This window comes from Ursus arctos, unplaced genomic scaffold (genome assembly GCF_023065955.2).
Source record: "Ursus arctos isolate Adak ecotype North America unplaced genomic scaffold, UrsArc2.0 scaffold_2, whole genome shotgun sequence".
Taxonomy (NCBI): domain Eukaryota; kingdom Metazoa; phylum Chordata; class Mammalia; order Carnivora; family Ursidae; genus Ursus; species Ursus arctos.
In genome coordinates this window covers 69,238,594-69,260,920 of record NW_026622874.1, presented here as the reverse complement: position 1 = coordinate 69,260,920, position 22,327 = coordinate 69,238,594, and the positions used below count along the sequence as shown (strand labels likewise).

General features: G+C 45.3%; 1 protein-coding gene across 8 annotated transcripts in view; it reads right to left on the bottom strand.

Annotated features, from left to right (window-relative positions):
• Positions 1-22,215, bottom strand: part of HMOX2 (heme oxygenase 2) — a 31,297-nt gene extending 9,082 nt beyond the window's left edge. For 3 of the 8 annotated variants that reach the window (XM_044391567.3, XM_044391570.3, XM_026520415.4), the window contains exons 1-2: positions 18,882-18,991; positions 17,537-17,638 (exon numbers count right to left, since the gene is read on the bottom strand). The gene's annotated coding sequence lies outside the window, so the exon portion shown is untranslated. Of the gene's footprint in view, positions 1-7,284; positions 7,363-17,536; positions 17,639-18,881; positions 19,005-21,846 lie in introns of those variants that run through there. The other 5 variants (XM_044391569.3, XM_044391572.3, XM_048224874.2 and 2 more) reach the window with 4 other exon arrangements.
• Positions 22,216-22,327: the final 112 nt, after the last annotated feature.

The following is a 22,327-nucleotide window of genomic DNA, read 5'->3' as shown; positions in this document are numbered from 1 at the left end:
CTCAGGGTTGTGAGACTGAACCCCACATGGGGCTCTGTGCTCAGTGGGGAGTTTGCCTACAGATTCTCTCTCTCCCCCTCTCCCTCTTTCCCTCCTCCCGCTGGCACGCATGTGCTCTTTCAATCTCATAAATAAATAAATAAATAAATAAATAAATAAACAAACAAACAAACACAAAAACAAAAAAAACAAAGCACCTAAGTATACTGATGGTAACAGGAAGGCAGTTTGGAAAGGTATAAACACTTGCTATTTGTTTGACTTTTTAGCTAACTGGCTCCTTCTTTTATGTAAAGTGCCTAATTCTCTTGAAAAGGGGGAAAAGGGGAGAGAAGAGAGGGAGAGACAGAGAGAGGAAGTAGACCAAGCAAACCAGCTAAGGTAAGAGCCTGCACTGCACTAACTAGTCTACAGGAAGTCATCTGGGCCTTTACTTTGCTCTTACAAACTTCAGAAAGGTCCATCTGCCCTCTGCGTTCTAATTCCAGAAAACTATGACCGTCGGTTTATAAACTCTACCTCCATAACTCCCGTACTAGCTGTTCACCTGACTGACACAGGTTCTTACTCCCGCACCAGATCTGACAGAAGCAGCAACAACGTCCCATCACCAATGTTCCTTCCACCAAAGGAAGTTCTGTGGACCTGCCCAGCAGATCCAGAACACTTATTTCAAAGACTTTGTTCCTGGTAAACTGCAGGCTCAAGCACTAGGGCTCCTGAAAGAAGATGTGTTCAAAGATATCATATCCTCCTCCATGGACACTCACGTCCTACAAACCTCAGAAAGTCAGTGAGATGCTGCCAGACAGGACTACATTATCATTCATTCCCCATTTGGTGATTCAAAGAGGCACGGGGCACCTGGGTGGTAAGCGTCTGACTCTTGATTTCAGCTCAGGTCATGATCTCAGAGTCTTGAGACCAAACCCTATGCCAGACCTCCTACTTCGTGGGGAGTCTGCTTGCAATTCTTTCTCTCCGTCTCCCTCTACCCTTCCCTGCGCTTGAACTCTCCCTCTCTCTAAAATAAATAAAGCTTGAAAAAACAAACAAAACAAAAAGGCACAATAAAGACTTAATCTATAATAATTCTTTTCCATTTTGATTCTTTTTCTTTGCCCTGGAAAACCACTGAAGAAGGGAGCCGGTTGCTGAGCTCAGCCAGCACTAGAGAGCAAGGTGGGGGAAGGGGTAAGAAAACGCAGGGCAACCAGCTCCCTGAAATCTCTGGAATTGACAGTGACCAGCTACAGATGCGCACAACATGAACTAGTGTTGTTACCCCAATGTGCAGAGGGGGAAACAGCCAAAGGGAAGGAGTAAGCTGCTGCTCAGACTCCTGTACTGGGTCGGCCATAGCTCCCACCCCGCCCAGCTACACAGCTTGTGGCTGGGCACCAGGAGTCCCTGCCTGCTTACCAGAAGGCTGTTCCCAGCTCAGAGTTTACTCCTGTATAGAACTGGCATCCCATTAATAAGAGGTGATTATTCTTCGGCTTTCACAAGTGCTATCATCGTGTTTCCCTACTCCCTCAGACTCAGATTCTGAGTCCAATGCCATGTTCCAAATCACTTACAGGTCAGTACCCTGGGCAGTCTCCAACTTGAGTTGTAACTGTTGTAGATGCACAAACAGGATGCCTACTGAGAAAGCTGGCTAAATGGGGGTGGGACAAGAAAATAGTGGTTAAATTCTAAAATACTAGGGGCACCTAGCTGGCTCAGTCTTAAGAGCCATGCGGCTCTTGATCTTGGGGTCGTGAGTTTGAACCCCACATTGGGTGTAGAGATTACTAAAAAAATAAATACCAAATAAAATAGTAAAAATTTTAATTGGGGAAAATTTTTTTAATTGGGTATTAGGCCTCTAACTGGTATGTAATCTGGTTTTGTCTTTCTTTAGATCTTCCTCCCTTCCTTCTTCCCTTCCCTCTCTCTCTTTCTTATGGTCTGAATTTTTTAACTAATGACCTGTTTGTGTTTCCCATGCCTCTAAGCTGGCCAAGGCTGTTCTCATCCTGTAGGGCCCAGTTAGGCTGGCTTCTGCATTTACCCAGCTGTGTTGTTTTCTCTGCTGCTCCCCTCCCTGGGCTCCAGAAGGCCCAGGGTCTCCCCTGCAGTCCCTGCCCTCAGCTGCTCTCCTCACATCAGAGTTAGGCACTGGCTCCCTGGCCCCCCTCTGATCCCTCCAAACAGGCCCAGTTCCACATCCACTCCCCTGCCCCGGGAGGCTGCTTCTCACCCATGTGCCTATGAAGGCAGGCACTCCACTGGGGGCTCTGGTGACTTTTCTTAGCCAGTACTGGAAGTAATGAGGACCTCTGGTCATTGGTGCAGCTTCCTTCCCACAGCCCACGGTTTTGGGTGGGTGTTTTCCACTCTTTGTGTTCAATAAATACCTTTCACTTGTATACATCTCTGTCTATGATCTCACCTCACCCAGTTATATTGTGACATTCAGGAGGGTCACAGTTCAAAAATAATTTCTTACCTCTCACAGAAACCGTGTGCGTTATGTGCCCCATTAATGTTTTCGGATAAACAGAGAATACAAGAACCCCAGACTGGATTATAGGATCTGTTCCTTCTCTATATGCCCTAAAGGCTTTTCACATTTAAGTGAGAGAATACCTGTTTCCGCTTACCAAAACCATAATCAGGCCAAGTCAATTCTTAATAATGCCACAGTCTCATCAGGCCTCAGCAGATATAAATAGATTGTTTACCTAAAAATTCTTTACTGAATACGTGTCAACATACAAAGAGTAAATTCTAGCATCCTACGTATAAACCCTATATATGATCTGGGAACAAAGAACCCTAGAGCTACTACTAATGGAAGAAACCGGGGGCAGGAAGGTAGATCTCTTCAGAGCCTCCAAATCTCTCTCTATATTTTTCACCTGGAGGAATGAATACTTGCCCAGTGTTCCATACCACAAGACCACTGGGAGGATTAAATAAGATAATGACTGTGAAAACATGTCATAATAGGGGCGCCTGGGTGGCACAGTGGTTAAGCATCTGCCTTTGGCTCAGGGTGTGATCCTGGCGTTGTGGGATCGAGCCCCACATCGGGCTCCTCTGTTATGAGCCTGCTTCTTCCTCTCCCACTCCCCCTGGTTGTGTTCCCTCTCTCTCTGGCTGTCTCCATCTCTGTCAAATAAATAAATAAAATCTTAAAAAAAAAAAGAAAAGAAAAGAAAACCTGTCATAATAAACGTTATATCATACAAATGCTACGGAAGGAATTGAGAATGAACCCAGAACTATTTACTAGCTAGTCTGCCCTAAAAGACACTCCAGCTGAGGTTTTCAAACCTTAGTAGGACACCAGGAAACTCTCAAGAGGGGGAAGAAGCCGTGTTCCTGGATATGGTGTAGACAAGAATTTGTTCTTGGCACAGTTTACAAACAAGCATTGATAAGGGTAAATCGCACACCAAGGGCCAGTTCTGCACGCCATTCAACGAATGGACATGCAGAAGTGCCATCTGCCTTAGGTAAACAGCTATGTGACTAGCCCTGCTCTGCTCCCAGAACTCAGGGAGGCCAGAATGTAGAGGGGGGCAGGGGAGTGACACCCATGGACTTTACTGGGGCCACTTCTGGACTCCTGCTAACTACTGATTATTGCTATAGACTCAGCTCACCTTTGGGAATGGAAAGGCAGCTAGGCCTTGCACAAAGGGCATGGTCTTTGCAGTTGTAAAGATTTGGGTTTGAGATCTGCACTCTCAATGTTTAGTAGCTGCATGGCTGTAGGTAAGTCATAACTCCCTGAAGGCTAAGTCTCCTCATCCATAAATAGGGTAACTCCCTTTGCCCCACATTTTCAAGTGTGCTGTAAGGACTAAATGAGCTAATGTGCATGTAAGTGTTTCATAAAATGTAAGGCTGCCTCAAATGTTGATGATCTCTTACTGAGGAAGTTGCTAAAGAAAATGAGCAGCTAAGGGGTGCCTGGGTGGCTCAGTCAGTTAAGTGTCTGCCTTCGGCTCAGGTCATGATCCCAGGGTCCTGGGATCGAGCCCCACATCAGGCTCTCTGGGGGAGCCTCCTTCTCCCTCTCCCTCTGCCTGCCATTCCCTCTGCTTATGCGCTCAAATAAATAAATAAAATCTTTAAAGAAAAGAAGGGAAGGGAAGAAAAAAAAAAAAGAGCAGCTGAGTGATTATGAAACACTGAGAAAGATGACAAAATCCAGTGAATCAACAGATAATTCCGAGCAGGTCACACCCGAGAAGTTCTGAGTTGGCCCTCATTCTCTGGCAGTGCCAGGAAATGGGAATACCTGTTCTTTCCAAGGAGAGACATGTGACCACTGCAGCTACAAAATCCTCATTGCAGATGCTGGCTGAGCCAGACGCTAGGAGCAGTGGGTGGGTCTGAATCCGCTCTAACCCAACAAGACACCTGATAAGAGAGGCCTCCCAAAACTCTGAGGAAACCACATCACTAGGTCAACAGGTTCTGAGTTTATACAAGGAATGGCCTGAAGTCTCCTCTCAACTCTGGTGCTGCCACTCCTCAGGAAATCTTACACACAACCTTCATCCCTTTCATTTTAATCACTGGGTGAATTCAATCCCACAGTTCATTGACTGGATGACTAGATCACTCCCGATAAAGAGCGAGTTTCAGACAAGGAATCCTGGAAAAGTAGAGACTCCAGGGACACAAAACTCTTGCATCAGATTTACTAAGCACACATTTGCACATCTGGACAATAAGCAACCTGAATGCAAAACAACCACTAACTAGTCCAAAGGCACTAGCCTCTTAGTAACCTCAAAAACTGACTGCTTAGGGAGTCCAAGATTTCTCTGGCAGGCTTTCTTTTTACTGGAGACAGGGGTGTGCTCATCTCTAGCATGTTAAAATACAATTGAGCAAACATTCAAAGCAGCCATCGGGGATGAAACCTGAAGCACTGACAAGAGCTCAGAGTAGGGGCCAGGAGTCTACTGTTGCTGCTGCCAAAGAGAAGTCCTGGTAAAAAGACTACCTACTATGAATGAAATAAATCTAAGACTCTCCTGTTTCCTGGGAATCACCCCACCTCATATGGCAGGACCAGGTCTTAGGGCTCAGAAGACTAAGACTCTTTCCCATGAGAAGCACCTGGGATGGGGGTTGAAGCCTGACTGAATTCTAAAATGGATAGGACCACATTTTATAAGAATAAAGCCTAGGCACCAGATATCTCACAAGGGCTGGTTCTAACAGAGGAAATGCTGACATGACCATGGGTCACCCCTAGGGACCGTCAAGTGAAAATTATTCCAACTTCGGGACAATCTTGAAAACATGTCCTGTGGCTTAAGCAGAATCGTCATTACTCCCTTTCGCTCAGGTGTAACAGTTGTCACATGCGGCTTCAGCTTCTCTCATAGATATGACGACGATGAACAGCCTTTGGGGGTGGAGGGAGAGTGGCTGATTAGGATGCTTCTGCTGAATCTTCATTTTGGAAAATGAAGTGCTATTGGCTCCTAGGTGCTTTTCTCTCTACAAAGAGACGTAGCAGAGGCTCAGCACCACCCCTGCAAGAACAGAAGGTCCTGGAGTTCACCCTGGGAGGATGGTACAGAGGAAGAGAGCCAGACTGAGGTCTAACAGACCTGAGCACGCCAGGCTAAGTCACGTTCAAGCAGGGTCCCACTGACTGGGGAGAAATGAAGATTGAGAGATTTAAGTAATATGGCCAAGGTCACTTTGAAAGTTAATAATGGAGTTGGGACCAAACCTGAGTCCTTCCTGAATTCAAGCTCATTCCTCCTGTGTCCCAGCTAATGTGCATGTGAAATTAGTATGATGTCACCACAGAGTACTAGCAAAATGAAAAATGAAGCTACGCTACACTGCATTTATGTGTGCAGCAGAGGGGTTTTCTAAATCACTGTGTGCCATTTGTTTTTTTTTGTACGAAAAGGTAGCTCAATCCTATGATTTCTGAGAAGTAAATGCTCAGGCTCCCATTTGAAGCTTTAGAAGCTGGGGCTGCCCATCCCACAACACTCACCTTTACTAGCTCAGATTACACGGCAACCGGGGAAGATTGTTCCCTGGCGAGCCCTGCTTTTGTTGACTAGCAGGGCAGGCCAAGGCTGGAGACAGCTTGTCCCAGAGGGGAGGACAGCACCTCTACCACTCAATGCATAAAGGCAAGCAGCCAGACCTGCCAGGCCTTGGTGGACAATGAAGCCAGAGACTCACGGCATCCTTGCACCAAGGAGAGGTCACAATAGGATCTGCACATCTCTATAGCACCTATCACCATAGTAACTACAGAGAAATAGAAGATCTGGTTTCAAGAATTTAAAAGCATGTTCTCCATGTGCTGAGTGTTTAAAATCTATTCAGTCCTGGCGCGCCTGGGTGGCTCAGCTGGTTAAGCATTCAACTCCTGGTTTCAGCTCAGGTTGTGATCTCATGGGTCCTGGGATAGAGCCCCGCGTTGAGCTCCGCCCTCAACGGGGAGTCTGCTTGGAGATTCTCTCCCTCTGCCCCTCCCCCGCCTCATAAATAAATAAATCTTTAAAAAAAATCTATTCAGTCCCATCTTTGTCTACTAAAAATATATGACTACATGGGAACAGTAGTGCAATGGATAGGAAGTATGTCAACATAAACTTCATGTAAGATTAGGAACTCCACGGGCCAAGGTATTGGTCAATCTTACAAGGTAGTTCCTGTATCTCACACTGGACCTGTAAGGGATCTTAACATGTTCCCACAGGCCTACAGATTAGGTATTATTCCCAGGCTTTTTCACAATGACTGCCTAGATTCTGACAGCAGGGGGAAGCAATGCGTGAGTGGAGTGGGGGTAAGGAAACAAGCCCAGACTCAGAATTGGTAACTCCAAGAGGCTGGCTCCATCCTACACAAGCTTCGTCTATGGCAGCAAGGGACCAGCAACAGCAGCTATTGGGACTTTCTCAGAGTAAGGAGTTCAGCTTTCCCAGTGAGGCCTACCTCCACTGGTAGAGGGGTCAGTGGCACAGAGCAGTCTAATAGCAAGCACATGCATACAAGTCCTTTCTGCACAGCACAGGGCTGATATGCTGATGTGGCACAGGAGAAGGCGAGGCAATAGCTGCACTGCATGATCTCTAGAGATGACCTATGGCAGGCACCCAACAAATGTGACTTGAACTGAGCTCAGCCAAGAAAGAATCTACCAGCCACACAGGCCAAAAGGAAGAGCAGGGAAGTAGTTAAGGCCCAGGCTCTAGTCAGGCACAACTGAGAACAAAGCCTGGTTCTGTCACACACCAGCTGGGTGGCCTTGGACCGGCTACTTAACTTCTCAGAGTCTCAATTTCTTCACCTGTAAGGATAGTAGTAACAACTCTGCAAGGTAGATAAGAGAATTTAATAAGATAGATTACTTGTAGAACTGCAACAAGTTGTATAACGTTAACAAACTGAAGAAAGTGTCCCTTAAAGTTGAAAGTTAACGAATGTTCTCATATACTTTTACTATGATTATTATTATTTTTAGATTTTATTTATTTTGTCAGAGAGAGAGCAAGCAAGCGCACAAGCAGGGGGAGTGGCAAGCAGGGGGAGTGGCAGGCAGGGGGAGTGGCAGGCAGAGGGAGAAGCAGGCTCCAGGGAGCTCAATGTGGGCTTGATCCCAGGACACCTGAGTAGAAGGCAGACGCTTAACTGACAGAGCCTCCCAGGCAACCCCCCATATGCTTCTAGACAAGAAATGGAAATACCCCTGTCTCAGTGAAAACCCTTATAGACAACATCAAATCTGTACTGGGGTCACACACTTTGAGTTGAAGGCTCATTGTGAAGAACCTCTGTTTTCATTCTGATAACACTAAATACCAAGAAAAGGAAGAGAAAAATCTTGTAATTTCTAGCAAAATAAATTTTGCAAAGGATCTAAAGAAGATGATCACCTAAGTTCAAACTCTTTCAGGGACACTCTGGACATGAGTTAGATGAAAGTCCCCTTCATGCTATGGAGGGTCAGGATGGAGGACAGGGCATGTTGTTTTCTTTCTTTACAATAGCTCATCACTATAAATAAAGGTTTAGGTAGCTGAAAAATTTACTTGCCTCTGTGATAAATCTGATTTGTACTTGTATCTCATGACATTCAATCCCCCACCCCAATGGCTGTCAGCTGGGGACCATCTTGACACACATCCACCCCCACAGGTTATCTGGCAATGTCTGGAGACATGTTTGGTTGTCACAACTGGGGGGTGACCATTCGACTGGTATCTAGTGGGTAGAGGCCAGGGATGATGCTCAACACCCTGCAATGCACAGAAAGCACAAACACAACAAGCGTGCGTGCGTGCACTCACACACCCACCACCACCACAAACCATTATCCAGCCCAAAATGTCAATAGCATCAAGGTTGAGAAACCCTGCTTGAATCTCAGAAGCAGCACTCAGATCATTCAAGAAAGGATATGCATCTAATACTCTTCTTATCCCTTCATCAGCTTACAGAGAAAAGATGAGATTTTGGCACTATGCTTTACACTGTCTGTCACACCTTTATCAAATATCCTTTACAGAGATGTCTGGGGAAACTGAATTTCCACCAGAAAACAGAAGAGGCTGTTACTCGATGGGGCAACTAGGCACTGTCCACAGATAACAATGAAAGGGGTCACAGTACCTTCCTGGGAATAGGACTGATTTGTATTTGGATCACTAGGAGACAAAACCCTTAAAGCTTCATGCTCACTAACGAAACCAGGTACAGGTGAAGCCCCTTACAGTACTGACTTCTTTGTGGAATGGAACAAAATACTGGAAGAAATCTAATAATCGTTTATAGTCTGGTGCGTGACTGACAAGCAGGCTAAGAATCAGGAGAACTAAGTTCTATTACCAGGACCGCACTGGCTAGCTATATTATAGGACTTTCCGAGAATTCCAACATCCTCATTTATAAAAGGAGAGGCAGGCGCCTGGGTGGCTCAGTCGGTTAAACAGGTTAAACATCTGCCTTCAGCTCAGGTCATGATCCTGGGGTCCTGGGATCGAGCTCCACATGGAACTCCCTGCTCACTGGGGAGCGTGCTTCTCCCTCTCCTTCTGCCCCTCCCCTCTGTCCGTGCTCTCAAATAAATACAATTTAAAAATAAATAAAAAGAGAGGCATTCCTTAGTAAGCTGCAGGGAGAATGGTATTTAACATGAGGAAGAGCAGGAAAAACTGTGGGTTTCCCCCAACTGTTTCAGCCAGAGCAGCTCCCCTATTCCTTGCTACTTACTCTTCCTTCAAAAATGGGGTTGTGCTACTTCTAAAAATAATGTATAGAAAACAATGAGCTTGATGATCTTGGAGGCCTGATATGATATTAAGAGTTATCTAAGCAAGCCTTTTATGATCTATTATAGCACCTGTATCCCATTACAGTATTTAGGTATTTACATTCCAGATTATTGCTCATTTGTCTTTTTCTCCTACTGCCCAATGCAGGGCACCCAATCAGGGTTTGCTGAGTCAATGAATGATTTCCAGAATTTGAGGTATTCTCAAAATTAAGGTATTCTCAAAAAGCAGTTAAAAATGAATCCCAGAGAGGCACCTGGCTGGCTCAGTTGGTAGAGCATGTGACTCTTGATCTCAGGGTCGTGAGTTCCAACCCCACGTTGGGTGTGGAGCCTACGCCGCCCGCCCCCCCACCCCCCCCCCCGCCAAAAAAAAAAAAAAATCCCAGCAATAAGAAAAATGGCTGGCTAGTGAGTAAGCATTTTTACTGCAGAAATTTCTACTGATGGGGGTGAGGGATGAGACTGGCCATGTCGGAGAACCAAGCCTGTGATGCTTTGTGCTTGACTAACAGTTTCATATTTGAAGGAGAAATCTTGCATTGCATTGGTTTTAAACTGGCTTTCTTACGTGCCACATATAGAGCTACTGAGAAACACACCTTTTAGATTTTGTTTTAAGGACTGTGAAAGCCTGATTTGAAGCAGAACACTGCCTTATGGCATCCTCCCCCTCCCCCGCCCCACCCCTTTCTTTTTAAAGAAATGGATTGGCAAAATTTTAACAGTCAAGGTAACAAACGCTTGCCAGCACTCCTCCACCCCACGCAAACACAAACCACTCGACACTTCCTCATGTCTACCACTATAAAAACCTTTACTCCTCCAGCTGGCTTTAGAGAGAAGGGATACACAGCAGCATTTTCATGTTTGATACTCTAGGGAAGGGGTCAACCCAAAGAAGGCAAATACAGCTGCAGAACCTCCTAACAAGCCCACATCCTGGCTCTGAGCACATTTTGGAGGAAATACATCAAGGAATAACGTTACCATTATTGCGAAGGGAAAAAGCAAAAATCCTACAGTGATCACAAGTTATTGAAAGAAAACAGAGAAACAATAGTTTGCTACTGGAAAACTGAATTAACTTCCTTTTCCATGAGGCAGCCCCCACAAACTAAATGAATTAAAGATACACGAAGTGGGTGCCTATAATCCCCAAAAGTTCCCAAGAACTGGTCAAACATCATTGTCTCTATTAATCATTATCAAGAAAAAATTCAAATAGCCCAGAACATCTACTGTTGCCTAAGGACATGATTAGGCAATAATGAACAACTTTAGGGAAAAAGAAGGTACACAAGATGGGGAGGGCAAATATTCAACAGCTTATAGGCCAAGAAAGGCAGGGGACCGTGTGCTCCAGGACTCTGTGAAGTATCTCAACCCTTTTTTAAAAAAAAAAAAAAAAGATTTTATTTTTATTCATTTGAGAGAGAGAGAGAGAGAGAGAGAGAGAGAGAGAGAGAGAGCGCGCGCACGCACATGAGCAGGAAAGAGGGGCAGAGAGGGAGGGACGGAGAGAATCCCAAGCTGACTCTGCACTGAGTGCAGAGCTGCATGCAGGGCTCAGGCCCACAACCCTGAGACCATGACCAGAGCTGAAACCAAGAGTCAGACGCTCAACCAACTGAGCCACCCTGGTGTCCCTCAACCCTTTTCCTAAACCAAACCTTACACAAAAGGCCAATACATAAAGCAAACACAGTGAGTGGAGCATCCACAGTTAAAGTGGTGGCAGGGGGCACATGGTTAGCTCAGTCAGTAGAGCATAGTGACTCTTGATTCTCAGGGTCTTGAGTTCAAGACCCACAGTGGGTGTAAAGCTTAATTTAAAAAATAAATAGAAAACAAAGTCAGGCCAGGTACTCAAGAGCTCAGCTCCTCCAGCATCCTTAGGAACTCTGAGCTCAGCCTAGTTTGCTAGCTGCGGTCTAGGGAAGTTAGGTCATTTGCTTTGAAACAGATGGCTTCCATTTCCTGCTGCATCTGCTAAGTGACGGTGGTTCTAGGACAGTCTCTTAGGCTAGTGTGTCCAAGCAACAGAAAGAAACTGGTCCTGGATTAGCCACTGTTCCTGGACCTGCCCAGGGCTTTCTGGCTGCTGCTCCAGGGCTCCCTATACTCTTTCATACCTTGTTTCCAATAGTCCAGCCGCTTCTTGAAGACATTCCAAAAAGCCTGTGGTTTCTGTGTCTTCAATTCACCCCAGCCCCAACACTTTTACTTAGCTGTAATTCTGTATCCACTATACTTAATTTTAAGGTCCCTGAAGGCAGACCTGGAGCTTCAACCACACTAGTAAGGGAGGTTGCGTTAGCTGCCCTGTTCCTGGAAACCAGATTAGACCATGACTTTTGTGGGAACGCACTGTCCTTTGCATAAGCACTCATGCATGTCCCATGACAGCCGTTAGGTGAAAGGCTGTTTGTTTACAAAGGAATTCTATGGTTTCTGTCTCTAATCTTCCATCCAAATACTTTGTCATCTGAAGACAGAAACTGAGAGACCTGTACTTCTGAAGATGGGTAGGAAGGGTATTTGCCAGAAGAGAATAAACATTAACCTTTTTTTGGTTGCAAATCCTTTGGAGAATCAGATGATAGCTGTAGACTCTCTCCAGGACAACTACATATAAAAAATGTTGCCAATGACATTCCAGAGCAACCACAGGCCCCTAAAGTCTACCCACAGACCCAGAATTCAGGTTAAGAATCCCCATTCCAGCAGAGTCTCTCTCTGAGAGACATTCTCATTGTAATATGTTTTCAGTGAGACCCTGAATACCGATTAAAGAAGGCCTCCCCCTTTCTTTGGCTGCCTTCTTTTCTCTTACTATTCACCTAACCCCAAGGGGTTCAGTTCAAGTTCTTCAGTCTTTTCTGTTTCTCAGCTCTTCACTTTCCTGACCTCCCAGAATACTGTGTCGGAACGACAATCATAAACCTTACAAAGCAATTTTACTCTTTCAAGTTTCCCCAAGGTTACAGCCAACTCCATATGAACAAGGACTATGCTGGGTTTGTTGTTGTTTTGCATGCCCCCTCAGTGCCAATACTCTGCACACCAAGAGGCAATACATACTACCCAACCGGCAGAGAGCACTGCTACTTTGCCCTTCTACCTTTAGGCATTTGCACTTAAACGTTAACTTTAACTGGACAATATGCCCTAAATAAGCCAAATGCAAAGGCAAGAAAGAATAACCTACGGCAGCTAGTCACTCCACTTTTCTCCTTTTGGGTCCCCTAGTATGATTTTGCAAACACCAAGAGCAAGACAAATATGACACTTAATACACACACTTGGAAATTCTGCTGAAGCTGTCAAAAAAAAAAAAGTGTCTGTGGTACAGGAATGGAGTCTTCTCGAAGTTATTTTCTGGGGATACCTGGATGGCTCAGTCACTGGAGCATACAACCCTTGGTCTCAGGGTTGTAAGTCCATTTTTTTTCCCTAAAGAATTTATTAAGAAAGAGCGTGTGCACACAAGCAGGGGGAGCGGCAGGCAGAGCAGGCAGAGGGAGAAGCAGGCTCCCCTCTGTGCAAGGAGCCGGCCGCTGGACTCGATCCCAGGACCCCAGGATCATAACCTGAACTGAAGGCAAGACGCTTAACCGACAGCTACCCAGGCATCCCTCGGGGTTGTAAGTTTCAGCTCCCCGTTGGGTGTCGAAATTACTTAAAAAATTAAAAAATCTAAAAAAACTAAAAAGTTATTTTCTAATTAGTGGGATACCTGCTATTACTAAACAAAGAGAAAGCCTGACTCTCCCCTGCCTTTCTGTAGAAAACCAAGGGAGTGAAGGTCAACACTTCACTACATCTGCCTTCAAACACTACGTAGACTCCTTTCCCAAACCACACACAGTTTTGCTCACTAATTCTTTCCCTTCACCTGCCTGCCGTCCTCCAGATTGCCCTGGAAATAATTCCACGCGACAACAGTTCCTCTGCAGCAGTGTGTAATGGTCTTGCCAGAGAGAAGAGCAGATCCAGTAACTAAGGAAGAAGATGGCTACACTCGGGCACGTGACATGCCACAGCATCATCAACAAGCATTTATAATGCTCATGGGCTCTATGACTACAAAGAGGCTTAAGACCCTGCTTTGGACTTTAAGCACCTTTCAATCAAGACAGAGATAGAAAAATAAAAAAGATAAACAACACAACAAGGTGTACCACAGTATAAATATTAATTGTACAGTACAGGCAACAGTGCTAAAGATTGAGCCTTATGTTTCACATTTTCCAGGACAGTTCTAATTCAAATCAAATATCCTGTCCCACCAATTCCTTTAGTACACCTGTATGCTCAGACTATGGGTCTCGGTGTTTGGCATAAAACATGACCATCATAGCAACTGATGAGGAAGGCCAATCAACTAGATTAGCTAAAAGCATGATGGCAGATTGTTTAAATCACTCTAGTGCCTTCCCACAGCCCTCAGGTAATTGTGGTGTTGAACACAAAACAAAACAGTGAAACCTGAGTTTTCTGAGACTAAGTGAGCTCATCAGGAGAAAGGCAGGAAGCTGGGAGTATTCAGAAAAAGTCAGAAAGGCAGGGTGCAAGACAACTATCTCAGTTATGCCATTCTTCTTCAAAGCCCTTTTAAAGTTACTGAGAACTATGGTAATAATTAGGCCTACGATGTTCCTGGGAAAGAAACAAATCCATTTGTGTGGCAAAAATTAATTTTTCCCCCTAAGCAGAGAGAAGAGACCATCTACTTGCTTGGCCTCTGGAGTACAAGCTGACAGAAGTCATTGCCCTGCAACAATTACCCCTTTCTTTCCTCTTCTGCTGTCCACTACCTCATGTACCCTACTCACTCACTTCTCTACCCTCTTGCCAGTCCACTTCCACTTTGGTCCAGCCTGTACTTTAGACAGGGGGCCCTAAACAAGAATCACACGGGAAATCTTAAAAACACAGATTCCCTGGCCCAATCCCAAACTTACCCAAATAGAAAAGTTTGAAAACCCCTGTCTTAGATCACCATTCAAGGCACTAAAGGTATTTTAAGGTGCTAACCTTAACCTCATTAAGGATTAACCCCATTTTTCAGATACAGAAACTGCAGCTCAAAGGGCTTACATGTTTTTCTTACGGTCAAAAATATACCATCACAATTTCCTTTTTTGGGAGAAACAAACCATTTATTTTTCACTCTAATATTTTATAATATTTTATATTTTATAATATTTTATATTTTATAATATTTTATATTATTTTGTTTTATATTTTATAAATGAGTATGTATTTAGATACATACAAAGACAAGTAAAACAAAACTTCCTACTGTTGAACAGCTGTGAGTGAAAAAAAAAGGTTACAAATTGACTAAGCTTAATCTTGTACTTAACAATTCAATCACTTATTTTAAGTAAACTATGCCCAACATGGGCCTGGAACTCATGACCGACCCCCCAAGATCAAGAGTTGCATGCTCTACCAACTGACCCAAACAGGCGCTTCAACAATTAAATCACTTTGGGGGCACCTGGGTAGCACAGTCGTTAGGCGTCTGCCTTTGGCTAAGGGCGTGATCCCGGCGTTCCGGGATCAAGTCCCATATGGGGTTCCTCCGCTGGGAGCCTGCTTCTTCCTCTCCCACTCCCCCTGCTTGTGTTCCCTCTCTCGCTGGCTGTCTATCTCTGTCAAATAAATAAATTTTAAAAATCTTAAAAAAAAATTAAATCACTTTGAATTACAAACAAAAAGTCAGTCTATCTGAAGACTTTCACTGAGTGAGATATTCAAGCACACATTTGAAGAAAGAACCATCCTCAGCATCCCTCAACACTGAACAGCAAGAATACACGCACTGACGTAATCCCTATTCCATAAATGGACTCGTCAGCCCTTGGATTACTATTACAGTATTTGCTTAAAGAAATCTATCACACAGAGAAATGAATGTTTGCTAAAAGACTTTAAAAATTACATCAAAGCAATAGAAAAATTGTTCACATAAGAGCCTTATGAATTTAATTGCTGTTTTGAAATGCCTAGTTAAGAGTTCAGAATACTGCCTTGTGAGGTCTGAATATAAATGTGCTGATATGACGACCCAGAAAGACTTCCTGGCTCCATTTCAGTCCACCATGACCGCAATTTAGATATAGTTCTTTGATGGGCTGTTTGTAAATGGATTCCTTTTACAATAGCTATACATCTTTAAATTATCTGTAGTGAGCTCCAATAATCAGTGTTATTCTTAAATGGAAAGACAATGGTCATTCAGAAAAGATTTCTTGAAATATATATATACGTAACTGCATATTCATAAGTATATGTAACGTTGCTAAACAAGACCATCAGTTACGGGCTGCTGTGTCAAATTTATTAGAATTTAAAAACGAGGGGCGCCTGGGTAGCGCAGTCGTTAAAGCGTCTGCCTTCCGCTCAGGGCGTGATCCCGGTGTTCCGGGATCGAGTCCCACATCGGGCTCCTCTGCTGGGAGCCTGCTTCTTCCTCTCTCACTCGCCTGCTCTGTACCCTCTCTCGCTGGCTGTCTGTCACATAAATAAATAAAAAAATCTTAAAAAAAAAAAAAAAAAAAGAATTTAAAAACGAAATTTCTGAGGGGCGCAGCTGCCTTCAGTAGTTGGCTTTAAAATGTGTAATAAAACGGGAGATAATATCTTCTGGTAAATAAACGGAGTCAATGTAGAGAAGTAAACCATACAGTGAACAATATTACAGATAACCTGAGTGGTCACCAGAGTAAAATATCTTCCAGTATTTAAAAAAAAGTAAAAACCTCGGTATAAACATTTACAGTAACTGTTCCAATTAAAGATTCCCCCCCTTGGGGCGCCTGGATAGCTCAGATGGTTAAGCATCTGCCTTCTACTCGGGTCATGATCTCCGGGTCCTTGGATGGAGCCCCATCAGGCTCTCTGCTCGGCAGGGAGCCAGCTTCTCCCTCTCCTTCTGTTGTCCCCTTTCTTATGCTCTCGCTGTCAGATAAATAAATAAAATCTTAAAAAAAAAAAAAAAAAAGATTCTCCCTCCTACTTTTCTCTGTCCTTCGTTGTCCCTCCCTCCCAAGAATTAATGCAAAATAATCCTCCCCAAGAATTAACTGCAAAAATATCCTGAGAAATCATTCAAATTACAAAAGAGTTTTCATCTTATGTTTGTGCACAAACCTAACAGATATAATAAATTTAGTTAAAAAGCACATAACCCTCATTGTGTTGAACACAAAAGATGTAATCCAGAACTCTAAATTCTCTCACTGATTACTGTAAGAAAAAAAGATTATATTAAACGTCTACTTATAACTTTTCAGTTAACTGTGGCCAAGAACACACCAGGAGGTAACTTAAAGTTCAAATTTTTCATCTTTTTTTTCCCCCAAGGAGCTAACGAGCTGAATTCTCAACTTTACAATAAATGCACAATTCCAATTTTTTAAAAAGATTTTAAGGTCCCTGGGTGGCTCAGTCAGTTAAGAGTCTGCCTTCGGCTCGGGTCATGATCCCAGGGTCCTGGGATTGAGCCCCTACATCGGGTTCCCTGCGCAGAGGGGAGTCCCTCTCCTGCTGCTGCTCCCCCTCCTTATGCTCTCACTTGTGCTCTATCTCAAATAAATAAAATCTTAAAAAAAAAAAAAAAAAAGACTTTATTTGAGAGAGTGTGGGGGGAGGGGAAGAGGGAGAAGAAGACCGGGCTGAGCAGGGAGCTGGACATGAGGCTCTATCCCAGGACCCCGGGATCATGACCTGAACTGAAGGTAGACACTTAACCAACTGAGCCATCCAGCTAACCCCACAAATCCAATTTTCAAAATATCTTTCTCCTGAAGGAGTGATATTCTACTTTTTGATGCAATACTGATGCAGAGTTCAACTGCCCTATGAAGAGAGTCAGCTATTAAAAGAAAACCAAAAAAAAATCAAGGTACCTCAAAGGCCCCAGCTGTCCAATTTTGCATTTCACCAAACTCAGTAAGGGGTGAGCTAAAGGCAATGAATACTTTCTGTAACTCATTTTCTCATTTGGCATTGTCATTTCTAGAGTAGCTCTTACTCCTGACTCTGGTGACTCACAGCATCTCAACTTATTGGCCCAAGCAAAAGAAAGAAGCAAATCAAATCAGACAATAAGAGAACCATAAATTTTCCTCCTCACATCCCCAGTTAGATGGGGTTACTCAGTGAGTCTTTCCAAGGCCCCCCTAACTCCCACACTCTCACCAGTGTTTTGGCTTAGGTCCTGTATTTAAAAGTTTTTTCCAGTTCCACCAAGTAAACTTGTAAATGCCCAAGTGAGCTGTGAGCTTCTGGTAAGCTTGTAACCTTGGAAAAAAAGAAAAGAAAAACCTAAAGAATAAAACACATATTACTAATGTGTATCCTTAACCCACTCCTTGCAAAAAGAAAAACTAAAATTGTTAAATATGAGAGTTAAAATTTTAATCAGAACACACTAGCTAACGTCATACCAGAAATTCAAATACACAAAACCAGTAAGCTTCTGTTTCCTTCTACTTGGAAGACAGTTTACCGGGAAAGGGATGAGAGTTAAACGACATAATCCATTTCCAGTCTCTACCACACCATTTAGGAAAGATCATCGGATCTATAGGCAGATGACTAGGATCAAAATCGTGGCTTCTTCTCTGTTGTGGGATGCAGGTGAAGTCACTTAACTCATCATTAATTCCATTTTATAAGTGGAAAAACCTATCAATTCCCAGGCTTTTGGAAGGGGCTGACACTGTAGAGTGCAGACCATTATACGGTGGTGGTGTTTTTCCCCCCCCAATCACCTGCCGCCCTGTCTGGTTCATGAATATGAACTGCCACAGGCCACAACAAGCGGTTCATCAGAATCCACCTCAATAGCATGACACAGGCAGGCCTTGTGCAAAGACTGTGCAAGGCGCTCCTGGCAACCACGGGCAATTAATACACCTACAGCAGCGCGCCAACGAAGTGACTGGTAAACTCCCCGCCCGGACTAACCGGCCGCCCCGGGCGTCGGTCCCTCCCGACCGGTCTGCGCCCCGGCGGCCGCGGGTCACTCATGAAGTCATGACAGTGACTCAAAGCGCCCTTCCGACTGAGGTGAGTCAGGAGGAAGCGCAGAGCCAGCACCAGCCGCCACGCGGGGCTCGGACCTCGGACGCCCGGGGACAGCCGGGGGTCCCGGCGGTGGTCCCGGCAGGCTCACGGCGGTCGGAGGCTGCAACCCCCTCCGGGAACGCCAGGATGGCACGCGGCGCCCCCGGGGTCACCTCGCCCCGCGCACTCGTGACGCCGCAAGGGGCTGGGCCCAATGGGGCCCAACGCGGACCGGCCGCTCGCGCCTGGCCCGTCCGCCCAGGCGGCGCGTAGAAAGTGGGGACCCTCCGCCGCTCGGCCCCCTCGCCGCTCGGCCCGTTTCCGACAGCCCCCTGCCCCGGCCCGCCGGGTCTTCCTCAGGCCGGCGCTGGGGCCGCAGCGTCAGCCGCCGGCCTGGTCCAGCTCCCGAAGGCCCGAGCCGGCGGGAGTCGCCGAGAAGCCCAGAGGAGGGCCGCGGAAGGCGCGAGCCACTCACCGGCCTCGGGTCCGCTCGGCCGTCTGTCCGTCGCCGCGTCCGCGAGTCCGTCAGCAACTCCCTGAAGTGCCGCGGCCGCCGCAGCGGAGCGGACGGCGCGGGGGCGGCCCGACGTGCGCACGCAGCGGGGGGCGGGACCTGCGGAGAACACGCCCCTGCGGCGGGTACGCCGCATCTCCCGCTGGGCCCAGGGCGCCAGGGCAGTCGGGGTGCTCCCGAAAGAGCAGGTTAACAAGAGCGAGTGTTAATGAGGGTGCCTCGGGGCTATGCGCTCTCCGGGCCCCATATCACCGCCTGTCCAGGCTCCTCTTGCGCTTGGCTCCACCTGCCCTTTCTTTTCCAGCCGCACTGGCTTCCCGTCATTTCCTTACCCTTCAAGCTGGCTGCAGGTTTAATGACCGGTACTGTCCGGTGTTGACAAAGGTGTGCGGAACGTGCGGTGTTCGTGGGAGTTAGGGGGAAGCGGAGACAATTTGCGAGATCTGTTAGAATTAAGAATGGGCCTTCTCTTTGCTCAATTCCACTTCTCGGTAGCTATCGTAGAGCAACGCGTGCAAGAACCCAAAGAGACAACAAGCAAGGAAGGTCACTGCAACACATAAGGGGATGCGTACGTCATTTGGGTGAAAATCTTGAAACAACCTAAACGTCCATTAAAGGAGGATGGGGTGGGGGTTGACAGGGACACATTTATTCAACGGAGTTCTGCTTCCGTTAAAAAAGGAAGGGCAGACACCACCTTAGGGAGGATGTTAAGCAGAAGGGAAAAGCAAGATGTAGAAAAATACAAAAATACATTTGACAGTGCCTAAGTTTAACCTAAAAAATACTGAACTCTAATGTGTATGTGAAGTGTTTAAGGGTGAAAGGCACTGATGTTTGCCATTTACTTGAAACATATCAAAAAATAAGATAGTCGATGGATAATAGGTGTCTAATAAATATAGCAAAATGTTAACATTTTAGAGAATTTAGGTGGTAAGTATATATATGGGTGTTCACTACATATAGTTATTTCAAATTTTCTATGTCTACAAATTTTCACAATAAAATCTGGGGAAAAATATATTCAGTATGATCCCTTTTATTTTTTTTAACTACAAAATGTTCTTTCCACATGTTCATGTTTAGATATCTAAATGCAGGCAAAGGCCAAGAAGGTTTACACACGAGAATGTCAGAGGGAGGTCAAGGGTCACTTGTGCTTTATTTGTACCATTCAAAGTTTTTTATGAGATGCATAAATGCATTATACATTACTTGGCTATCAAAACCAAATCTAAAAAAAGAATGGATCTTTAAAAATAATAATTGGAAGTACACACTGTACTGCCCCTGCCCCAATCACATACACACAAAATTGAATTAAATCCAGTGGCACTGATTGAAGGGGGATTGCTTTGAGGGTTCAGATGAGATAATGGGGGGGTGCCTGGCTTGAATTCCTGGTTTGAGCCCCACATTGGGCTTAGAGATTACATAAATAAATTTCAAATGAGATAATGTGGAGCTTAGATTTGCTCAGAGACGGTTGTCCACCTCCCCCCCGCCCCCGTTATCATTACTAGCACATGTCACTGGGCTCAGTGAACTGGCAAGAGTTTTGCAGGAAGTCTTCGTCAGATATAAAGTCCAACAGGAAGTGCAGAGTCACAGCTGAGCACGCCAGTCAGTAGCCAAATCTTTCTCCTCAGGCCTCAGGGGACCATTGTGTTGTGGACTGGGTGGGGCTTCAAGAGACAATACCTTTACCCAGGCTGTCAATAATACCTACACACTTCCAGACAGACCCCAGGCACCAGCACCACTGATCAGAAACCCAGGAGCAGAGATGCCATTCTCTGCCACTCGTTGCCTGCACTGATTTCCAAGTGGTCGGTTCAGCAAGGCCAAAAGGCAGGGGAGATCCCGGTGTCCCATTTTGGCCCTAAGATGCTACTCAATTAAACTTGGGCACCAGGGCTGGCTTCCTGGGCTTGTAACCCCAGTCCCACTCTGAGAAGGCCTCCACGCTTGGTTTAATGCTCTGCTGTTACTTTCTTGAAATTCTCTATAATTTTTGAACAAGGAGCTCTGCATTTTCATTTTGCACCAGGCCTTGCAAATTCTGCAGCTGGTCCTGCTACATGCCTTCTTGTTTAGATTTATTTCCTTAAAGTGGAGACCTTGGAACATTGGGTTTTATGCTTTATCCTTATGTAACTGAAGAAAAGCTTCATCTTTTATCACAGTAATATGCACTTGGGTTCCATTTAGTAGGTATTTACTGAGTTCCTAGTAAGTACAGGATATGGTGCCCGAAGGAAGAGGTAGAGACAAACATGACATAAGCCAGCTCTCAGGAAGCCTTCCTACTATCGTAGCCAATTTTACCAGTGAGATAGAGATGGGAATAGAATAGGAGTAGTTAGCCTAGCTTAGGGGTCAGGGAGGGCTTCCTGGAGGAGATTATGGGTATGTGGAATCTCAAGGAATAAGTAATAATTAGCCCTATCTAACGTGGTGAGCCCCACCCAGGCAAACTTTACAGTCTCAGCATAGAGGCGTAACATAACAGGATGTGGAGGAGGCTGCAAAAGATTTATGCAAGACGAACACATAGATGAAATCTTCATTTATAAATACCAACACGAGTAAACATAGTATGTATTAAAATAAATACACGCATTTCATAATAAAGACCAGTATTTTACATAAATAAAATACACATTACCCTGTAAGTTATCTCCACCACTAGATTCGGGAAAACATCACCAGTTTTAGTTAGGGTTCCCGGGAACTCATTGAGACAACCGGTCAATCAGCAAATATTTATTGAGCGCCTACGTGCCATGCGCTGTGCTAAGTGCTGGAAATTCAGCAGTGAATGCAGAGATGTGCCTGCTGTTACGAAGCTGACCTTCCCGGATGGTCAATACACATTCTGAATTGAGTGAGTGAATGAAAGGAAAAAAATTTTTCTTACCCAGTAATAAGTTTTCAGGAGAGGCGTGACAGGGCCATTTTTGAGTTTTAGCTGAACACAAAGAAATCTCACTTTTTCTGCTAAAAAATAACTCAAATCCGTGCAACTAGGAGCAGCCTCAAAGGTGAGTCAGGCTTGCAAGAACTCAGAGCCTGGGGGGTTGAGAGTCCCAGATGATATATAAGTATCTTTAGGTGACACCCCGTATCTGCAAGTTCAGATGTTCATGCAAGATAAAGCCGTGTGTTTTGTTTCTGCTTTTGTTTTTGCATCCTCAGGTCTCACCGCCAGCCTCCCGCAAAACCGCTCCGCAGGTGCACTTCGAGAAGCCCCGGAGGTCCGTCTATATCCGGTTTCCGCCAGCCGAGGAGGCTGCGCGGCGCGGACGCAAGTCCAGGCCCGCGCGAGCCGGGACGAACCATCTGTGCCCGCCGAGGGGGGAGGCGGGTCAGCTCCGCGCGGAGTGAGGGCCTGGACACTG